Source organism: Lactuca virosa, chromosome 5 (genome assembly GCF_052849685.1).
Source record: "Lactuca virosa cultivar CGN04683 chromosome 5, Lactuca_virosa_CGN04683_v6, whole genome shotgun sequence".
Classification (NCBI taxonomy): domain Eukaryota; kingdom Viridiplantae; phylum Streptophyta; class Magnoliopsida; order Asterales; family Asteraceae; genus Lactuca; species Lactuca virosa.
The window spans coordinates 198,005,403-198,014,765 of NC_136430.1; the positions used below are offsets into that span (position 1 = coordinate 198,005,403).

The 9,363-nt window shown below is 38.4% G+C and overlaps 1 long non-coding RNA gene and 1 other non-coding gene across 2 annotated transcripts; both read right to left on the reverse strand.

Annotated features, from left to right (window-relative positions):
* Positions 1-1,175: 1,175 nt before the first annotated feature.
* On the reverse strand, positions 1,176-3,434 carry LOC145117679 (uncharacterized). The gene is made up of 3 exons (XR_013712750.1): positions 3,033-3,434; positions 2,587-2,777; positions 1,176-2,000 (listed from the first exon to the last, which is right to left on the reverse strand). It is a non-coding gene; the product is annotated as an uncharacterized LOC145117679 (long non-coding RNA).
* Positions 3,435-8,237: 4,803 nt separating this feature from the next.
* Positions 8,238-8,344, reverse strand: LOC145118290 (small nucleolar RNA R71). The gene has a single exon (XR_013713248.1). It is a non-coding gene; the product is annotated as a small nucleolar RNA R71 (small nucleolar RNA).
* Positions 8,345-9,363: the final 1,019 nt, after the last annotated feature.

Here is a 9,363-nt window from a genome sequence, read left to right on the forward strand (position 1 = left end):
CTTGATGATGACACCACCTCCAGATCTCCGATCCAGATCCAACACAGAAGACCCAACAGCCTGAGTACATGTCACAACATTTGGCACCATCTGTGGGACCAAGAACGAATAGCTATCATCTCTTGGTCTCAACCTCATTTTCGCCACTGATATGTTCAGATCTGTTTTTCTTCACCTTATATTTGCTCAGATATGTTCATTTCAACCATTATTTTTTCACATCCGTTTAGCTATCGCCAAGATCTGTTCAGATATGCTTCCCAAACGTTCAGATCTCTAGATCTACTTCGTCAGCCTAAGCACATGTCATAACATTTGGCACCATCTGTGGGACCAAGAACGAATAGTTATCGTCTCTTGGTCTCAACCTCATTTTCGCCACCGATCTATTCAGATCTGTTTTTCTTTGTCTCAGATTTGCTCAGATATGTTCATTTCAACAATTATTTTTTCATATCCGTTTGGGTCTCGCCAAGATCTGTTCAGATATGCTTTCTAGACGTTCAGATCTTTAGATATGCTTCATTTTTTTCCATCAAATCTCTAGATCTGCTCCATTTCTTTCTCATTCAAAAATTTTCCAAGCTTTCAAAGATCTTCTCAGATCTATTTTCGTTTATGCTTTGGCGGCTTGTTCACCAAATTGGGAAGAAAATAAGTTTCTATGAGGTTTTACCCATTCTTTGTTCATATTTTAGTGTTTCATCCAACAACTTGAAAAGAACAGAAGTTTTCATAAGTTGTTACACCATTTCTAGTTTATATGACCAACATAATCCATTCGTAGCTCATCAGAACATTTATCATACATAAGAAAAGCCTCTCATATCAATTTTCGTTCATATTTTGGTGATTTATTTAGAAAAGTGGGAAGAACAAAGGAAGTTTTATGAGTTCTTAAACTCTTATCAGCTCATATCATAAGTAAATTCCTTTTAGTTAGTAGTTTATTATGTAAAACCTCATTATTTGAACTATTGCTTGTACACACAGCTGCAAAGCTTATACATATCATAAAACTTAGCAAAAACCCAAGGAACCATGTTCATATTTACCACTTTCACAAAAATAGATCTTATTTATCAAAAAGAAATAGATCTTGAAAATGACAGCTCATAAGTTGTACCAATCTTATTAAAAATACAAGAAAAATGCATTTGTTTATCTCATTTCAATAGAAAAAAGAAAAAAATTTGTGTATTCTATCAGCAAGATACATGAGGTATTTTTGAAGACCATTCAAAAATTTACCCTACCTATTTACATTTTACTTCTTCGTAAAAAAAAGAATAGAAAATGGTCTGTGTTTCCTAGTAAAAACCTCAAAAATAACAGCTTACAGCTCAATATGTACAAATGATACATAAAAATATAAAAGGGATTATCCTTTTCCTCTTATCATCTAACACAAAAGAAACAGCTAGACCATCAAAGAATGTGGGTCCATACATCTCAACAACGCACTAGAATAGCTACACCAGCGAAATGCTGCTCTGATCCACCTCTTCACACATCGCCGCCGACGATACGACCCAACCATCACAAGTCGCCAGCAGCCTCCATATCAGGTGTAGCATCTCACCACTGTTCGTCTGCAAACTCAGAAGAAGCATTGACGGCGACAAGTATCGCCCTTGTTTCTTCCTTACCCATCGATGCTGCCGACATAATCCAAATCATCAACGGCCTACCATCTCCACTCATCGGTCACCGTCTGTAACTCCCTCAACATGACGATCCCCGGCGACAGCAGTTTTAATACCCGTCGCCACCAACATTGGGAACCAAAAGGAAACACCGATCATCACATGTTGTTCCATTACTCCTCTCAAATGACGACCCTCTGGAAGCTGAAGCTTCAACATCGGAAAACTGTATGAGCATCAGACTACTCTCAGTCGGCGGTTTCCAATAACCCGACTTCCTTCAACAGGTGATGCAATCGATGAGCATCGTCGACGAAATGCTTCTCCAATCAGGGGCGGAGCTTGAACATATAACTTTGGGGGAGAAAGTATTAGAAACTAAAATTAAGGATTTTACAAATAAACAAGCCTTATTTCAGCAATTAAATACCAAAATACCTAAAATTACAATGATTGTATCTATAAAAATCAAAATGGAGGAAAAATTCATTCAAAATCAACCCTCTAACTTAAATCAAATTTAGGGCAATAAAAATCAAATATTAGATAAATAGAAGCAATGCTCATCACTCATCACTCATTAGCTCAATTTAGACAAAACATTAGAAAATTTTTGCAAAAGAGAACATTTAACAGTGTGTGAAATTCTAATTAGTTGATTCCCAAATTCCAACAACAAGCAAATGGAGGAATAATTCATATTACTCATCAATTAGTTCTTTGTAGACAAACATTAGCAATTTTCTGCAAAAATCCATTTAAATGTGTGTGAAATCATAATTAGTTGTATACCATATCCCAATGACAAGCAAAATAGCGAACGGAGGAAACAAATTCAATACTCAAGTTTTAATACTAAATAGATTGGCTGCTAATTTCCAGCAGAATTGGAAAAGAGAGAATACATAACAACCGAACAGGAGATCACTCAGGAGCATACCTAATTTTCTTCAGTTCTGTGAACAAGAAAGAGTAGCGGAAGTGCATAACAACTCAAAAGCAGGTGGACGGTGGTGACTGTCGGCTCTGCGATGGATAGTGGTGACGGGCTGGCGACCGACACTCCAATGTCGTATGAAGTTTTTTAACAATACAACCCATCGTGGGGTCCCATGTACACTTTGATTTTCTCTGAAGCAGAACCAAATCAGTTTATTTTTTTTTGTTAGTGTGGTGTCCTTAATCGACATCTTGAAGAGCTAAACAAATCATAAACTAGAGTACTAGACAGCTAAGTCAAAAACAGAAACTAACTCAGGATATGATAATTGAGATTTCAGATTTGTAAATTCTAATTTCTAATTCTACTATTCTAATTTCAAGAATAGATGAATCCAAGAGATTGAGAGAACGAGAGAACAGGAGAAGAACAGGAGCATTATATACCTGATTTTCGGTGACTGTTATTGCGGTGGTGAATGGCAACGGCCAGCGACTGAGTAAGGTAAGGAGGTAGCGACTAGTGACGATGGTGGAGGAACTGGGTAACATGGTAAGATACGAAAAGATTTTGACTTCTTGTCGCTAGGTTTGGAAATCGGACTGAAATTAGGAGGGGCTACAGCCCAATTTCTACACTAACAGGCCTATAATTAAAAATTTTGAAGATATATTTACTATTTCTAACCCAAATATCAGGGGGGCCAAAGCCCCTCCTGACCCTATATATAATCCGCCCATGTCTCCGATACTCCTCAACCAACGATGAACTCTGGCGAGTAGCCACTAGGAGCTCCGATGGTCGGACACTATTTTTTTGACATCCGTGACAGGTTTTCAGAAGGAGACGGCCGCAACATTTTTCAGCCAATGGATGCCTAACCCTAATATAACCAAAAATAGAATTGGGCCAAATTAGCACACGGGCTTCCATCTCCTCCTTGGGTCTATAATTCGAAAACAGACTACCATTTCTTATCCTGGACTTTAGCCATGACTAGATGAGCTGCATCAAATATGTTTTGGTCTCCCTGTATTTTATCTTGGGCTTCTCCAAATGGACTAAGCATTTCCATTTTGGGCTCAAACAATTTCTTGGGCTACCATTTAATCAGATTTTTAATGGGCTAGCTCAACAAAAAAAATGACATATTGCAAGATAAGAGTCAGCCGCTTAGTGCTCAAATTTCGTAGCTCTGCCCAACAAAATATGTTTTTAGGATGCGTATTGCGGTCCGGACTCGCCCTTCATTCTTAAAAAAAAGGAAGTTGGGTTGATAATGTTGTTGACATTTCAACCTTGGATTCCCCTAAGTGGGCCAAGCAATTCCATTTTGGGCTCAACAGCTTTCGGGCTCTAACAGTTTTTGTGGGCTTCCATTAACTCAAAATTTTAATGGGTTAGCTCAACAATGTTAAAATGGGCCAGCTCATGTTAAAATGGGCCAAAATATTATTGTGATAGAAAGGATTAGATTGAAAACCGACATCATACACACATCGACCTACTTTAGATATCAAGATAGCAGCCGTGCTACTTACAACCCCTCGGCATCTCTGTTTCTTGGCTCTTGGCAATAGTCATGCTATCGATTATCATGAAAACAACCTTTTTGTATATTCTTATAGCAACCTTATCATATTTACCATACTCTAATATGCCACGAAGACCACGTTGCATATTCATATAGCATCCTCGCTCTATATATTACCATCGAAACAATTGTTGACGCCAGGTCCATTAGCATGGCCTAGACACCTCTGGCGTACGAGAAGGATAGTAGGGATGCTCCAAAATAATGCTTGCCACCTGGAAGCACAATATGGGAGGCCCATATCCGAAACTTGGAATGCGCACAATCAGCGCCATTTTACTCCTAGAGCAAGGAGAAAAGACAGAAAAAGACACACCAAGGGTTATTCAAGCTTGTTCCGAGCCAATTTTCGGGTCAAAGATTATTCAAGCTTGATATCCTTTCAATAAGAGCTTGTGAACATTTACCAAGTGACAAGAAGGACTGATCATCCGCGTCACTTGAGCGAAATTGATGGAGGAATGCAACCAATAGGTGTCAACGACTCATAACCTTTCCCTAAACATGTAAGTATAATCCAAAGGACTATTACCTATGCACATGACATGAACAAATGCTTTAAAGGCTCGTAACCTTTCCCCTTGTTATAAAAATACCGATGTCCTAAACGCCACGGGGTGACGATCTTGGCTTAACTTATGACTAGGCCCAGGACTTAGAACAAAGTATCAAAAGGGTAATCAGTAAACTCTAGCTAAAAAGAGTACCCTAGCAAAATGGACTAGTTAAGGTTCATAATAAGGGACCAGCCAAGGTCTCGGCTTAAAAGCATAGGCCAAGGACTCGAAGGAAAGATGAGCCCCGAGCCCACGAGTACGCACTCCTAGGACAAAGCCAAAGAACTTTGGTTGAGTACAAATAAACTCCCACTTACCAAAAAAGAGAGAATTTATAACATCCCGAGATTTGCACGTATTTCCGAATCCTCTCTTTTATTATTATTCTGTCATTTGTAGTCCCTGGGGTTGAAAGAGTTGAGCAATGAGAAGCCTAAGGGCTAAAGTTGCAACTTTGAGAACAAGACGAGTACGCTAAGTGTACTAGGCGTACTCACGATAGATGGACACCCTAATATTTAGGGTTTAGGTGTTATATAAACGTCCTTATGAGCTCAAAACCCTCCATCATCTCAGCCTCCATAGTTTTGAGCCATTTTCCCCAAACCCTAACCCCTTTCTTGAATGTGTGAGCTAAAAGTGTATGTTTTGAGTAGTTGGAGAAGAAGGTGTTGCATCAAGAAGTTGGAGAAGGAAGACAAGCTTGTAAATCTGAGGTCTCTTTGTGCTCGAGAAGCTCCAGGAGGTAAAAAGCTCCAACCTTTATGCTTGTATGATGTAGATCTTTCCATGCTAGCTTTATGAAACCATTTCTTGTCCCAAAAGTCCCAAGTTGGTGCATGTTAAGTTTTGAATTAAATAAGCTGTCCTTTCAGACCCTAGAAAGGGTCCTAAGTGATAAAAATGATGTCCTAATGGCTAAAAGTGTCCCATGCATGTAGTTGAAAGGTCTTAATGGGTTCATACCATGTATTAAGAACTTTCTGGACATGCAAAGTCTTAAATTTCAAGACTTTATGGTTCTAAGTGTGACATCCCAGAATTTAGGTCAAAGATTGTGAACGGTCAAGTTCACAGTAAGTCTGTTGATAAATTGACTCATTGAGTTTTAGTGCATCTAATATAAAATAAATGAGTTATTCTAACTATTATAAGATACCAGATGGTATCTTACTTCTAAATGTTTAATTTGGCAATGATATTGCCATATTTATACATATTTTTAGGCAATATTTAAGTACATTTTTATATATATTTTGGTCATTTGCATAGAATAATGGTACTTATAAGGTTAAATTATATTTTGCAGCCAAAAAGAAGACATTTTGAAGAAAAGGGACTAGAAGCGTTAAAGGATGGAACTTTGAAGGTTGAAGGCTTGAAAGACAAGAAAAACACCCAAAAAAGACGTATTCACGACGTGAACAGTTGATGGTTCACGACGTGAGTGGAAAGAGTTAGAAGATAAGCATCCGGGTGAAGGAATCCTTGACGATCACGATTACCTCGAGTTCACGACGTGAGTTTTACATTCTCACGACGTGAACGGTGATTTTGGAGAAAATATATATACTCTTCTCCATTACGATTGGGGGACTTTTTGGCTGGCTTAGAAGGGTTCCTAGAGACGAAATTCAGAGGAGAAGAAGCTCTGGGAGTTGGTTTTAACACCAAGGAAGAAGAAGTTCATAATTTGGTTTATAGATTGGTACACTTAAACATGTCCTTGATTATGGTTTTTGTTTATTTAGCTGTTAGTATGTCCAGCTAAATCTAGCTGCTTCTGTTAGCTAGATGAAGCTGGAACTCATGGTTTTAATGCGTTAGACTTGACTTTACTTGTTGGTGATACGCTTGTGTTGATTGATTTTACCTAGCATGCTTGAATTAATTATTTGATTGCTTTAAATTCTTGTTCTGTGTAGTTAGTTAACATAAATCTGTATGAATTTGAATACCTAATAATATAGTGAACACTAGGTATTAGAGCTAAGATCAAACCAATCTTAGATAAATAATTGAATCATTGAATTAAGCTGTGTTAGAGAACTCATATTATGACTGTAATTGTGTTTTGATTAATCAATCTTTCATGGCTCCAATCTTATTTAATAATTGATTCTGTGTTAACTATTGTATGACCATACATAGATTTACATGAATTGATTAATAATTAGTAGATTTAGAACTAAATTGCTAATACTTCTTAATTTGGTAACCAACAGTAATAGTCCTAGCTAATGTATAACTATTGAGTGAAAGCGGATTCGAACTAACAGAAGTGTTTTGTTTATTGATTGAGTTTTTGTTAAAGAATTAAGTTCATCTAAACTTGCAAAATTAGATAAAAACCCCTTTTTAGCTCGTTAGTAATTAGGTTAGTTTAGTAGTAAATAAATTAATTAGTCAACACCGTTCCCTGTGATCGACACCCGACTTACCAAACTATTCTATAATTCGACTAGGTACACTGCCTAGGTGCAATTTAGTTAGTTAGTTAGTTAGGTTATATATTATAAAATTAGTGGGTACTATCGTGCACATCAAGTTTTTGGCGCCGTTGCCGGGGAACGGCTTAGTTTATAACTTATTTATTTGCTTTTGATTAACCGGTACTTTTTGTGGGATAAAACCTGCAAAAAGTTAATTTTCCAGCAAGGTTTGAATTTTTTTCATCTGTTACAGGACTCACGACGTGAATCTTAAAGATTCACGACGTGAGAACTGTGATTTTTAGTTTTCTTTAGTTTTTAGTTTATTTTTCTATTTTAGTTCGTTTTTACGTTGTTATTTTGTTTAGTTTGCAGGAGTTCATGACCAGAGGCTCTAACACACCTTTGGTGCCACCACTTGAAGATCCGGAGTCAGCCCTTCACAAAAATAAGAATAAGAACGCGAAGGAAGATCACACGCCAAAGAAGACGCCACTACAAGAATTAAAATCAGCCTTTTCAAGGAAGTCGGGAAAGAAGACAGGAGAGTCAAGTTCAACCCCAAAGGATAAAGGCAAAGTTTAAGAACTTGATCCAGTTTCTAATCCACACGAATCAGAATACGAGTCAAACCCAGAATTTGAAATATTTGCGAGTGAGCCCGAAGACAAGCAAGATGATGAAATGGCAAACATTAAGGAGATGTCCATGGGAGCTTACAAGAAGCGGATCCGAGAGGATGTGGGTCCCGGTTTAATCCAACCCGCAATACCTGCCACTGCCACATTCGAGCTGAAGGGGCACATCTTGAATGCACTAAAGGATATCCCATTTTATGGGAAGGATCATGAGGATGCTTTCAAGCATCTCGATGAAGTCAATGACATTGCGGATTACTTCAATGTCCCAAATGTCAATAGAAACACCGTCTTGCTGAGGATGTTGCCCATTACTTTTAAGGGAGCTGCTAAAGAATGGTTAAAATAACTTCCACCGGGTACGATCACCCCTTGGGCTCAAATGTGTGAGCAGTTTCTTGACCAATTTTTCCCACCATCCAAGATAGCTAAACTCAAGAAGGCAATTGCCAACTTTGAACAACAACCGGGGGAGTCATTATACGAAGCATAGGAGCATTACAAAGGCTTGATCAGAAATTGCCCTCAACATGATCTTAATGTTCAACAAGAGATGTCAATCTTCTATCATGGGGTCAATGTTATGACAAGACAACTCCTTGATTCTCAAGGACCTTTAACAAAGAAAAATCCAAGGGAGGTCAAGGAGCTGATTGAAGAATTCACGAAGCACTCTCGTGAGTACCACAACCCTAGGCAAGAAGGAATCAAAGGCAGTGGAGGTGCACAAACTGAAGAAATAGCAGCTATGATGGCTATGTTGAATAATATGGACCGGAGGTTAACACAAATGGACCAATCAATTCATGCTATAAGAGTTGGTTGCGAACAGTGTAATGGTCCACACCTGACCAAGGACTGCAATTTGGATGAGTATGGGAATAAAAAGGCTCAAGTATGCTACTCGAGTGGGGACAAGTACGATGAAGACTAGAGGAAACCGAAGAAAGAGTGGCTGCCATATGAAGAATACAAGAAGCAAAAGGAAGATAAGTATTGCCAAACAAGCCGAGGCTTCTACCAAAAGGAGCAACCACCAGCTGAGAAAAAACCCGATCTAGAGACCATGATAGTTAAGTTTATGGAAGCTTCAGAAAAGAGACACGAGGCTACTGATTCTGCTATTGATGAACAAAGAACTTTGATGAAGAATCATCACGCAATGATGGTAGAACAACAAGCTTTAATAAAAAATCAACAAGCCTCCATCAATAATCTTGAAGTACAACTTGGTCAACTTACCACTTTGGTTCATGAGAAGATGTCCCCGAAAAATCCTGAAAAGAAGACCCAATCTCACGTAATGGCCATCAATATTGAAGAAGAGGCAATTTCTGAGTTCCTGGAAGCCTTGGAAGAAGAGCCACAACAGCCCGATCTAAAGCCAAAGGAACCCAAGCTCGAAGATCATAATGCTGCTGAATTAACGAATTCACGACGTGAGCCATATCGGGTCACGACGTGGGCCCGTCCTGAATAGAAAAATCCTGAATTTATTCTGACATTTCAACCACCTTTGTCGTTTCCTTCTCGAGCTGCCCTTAGTCCATTGGAAA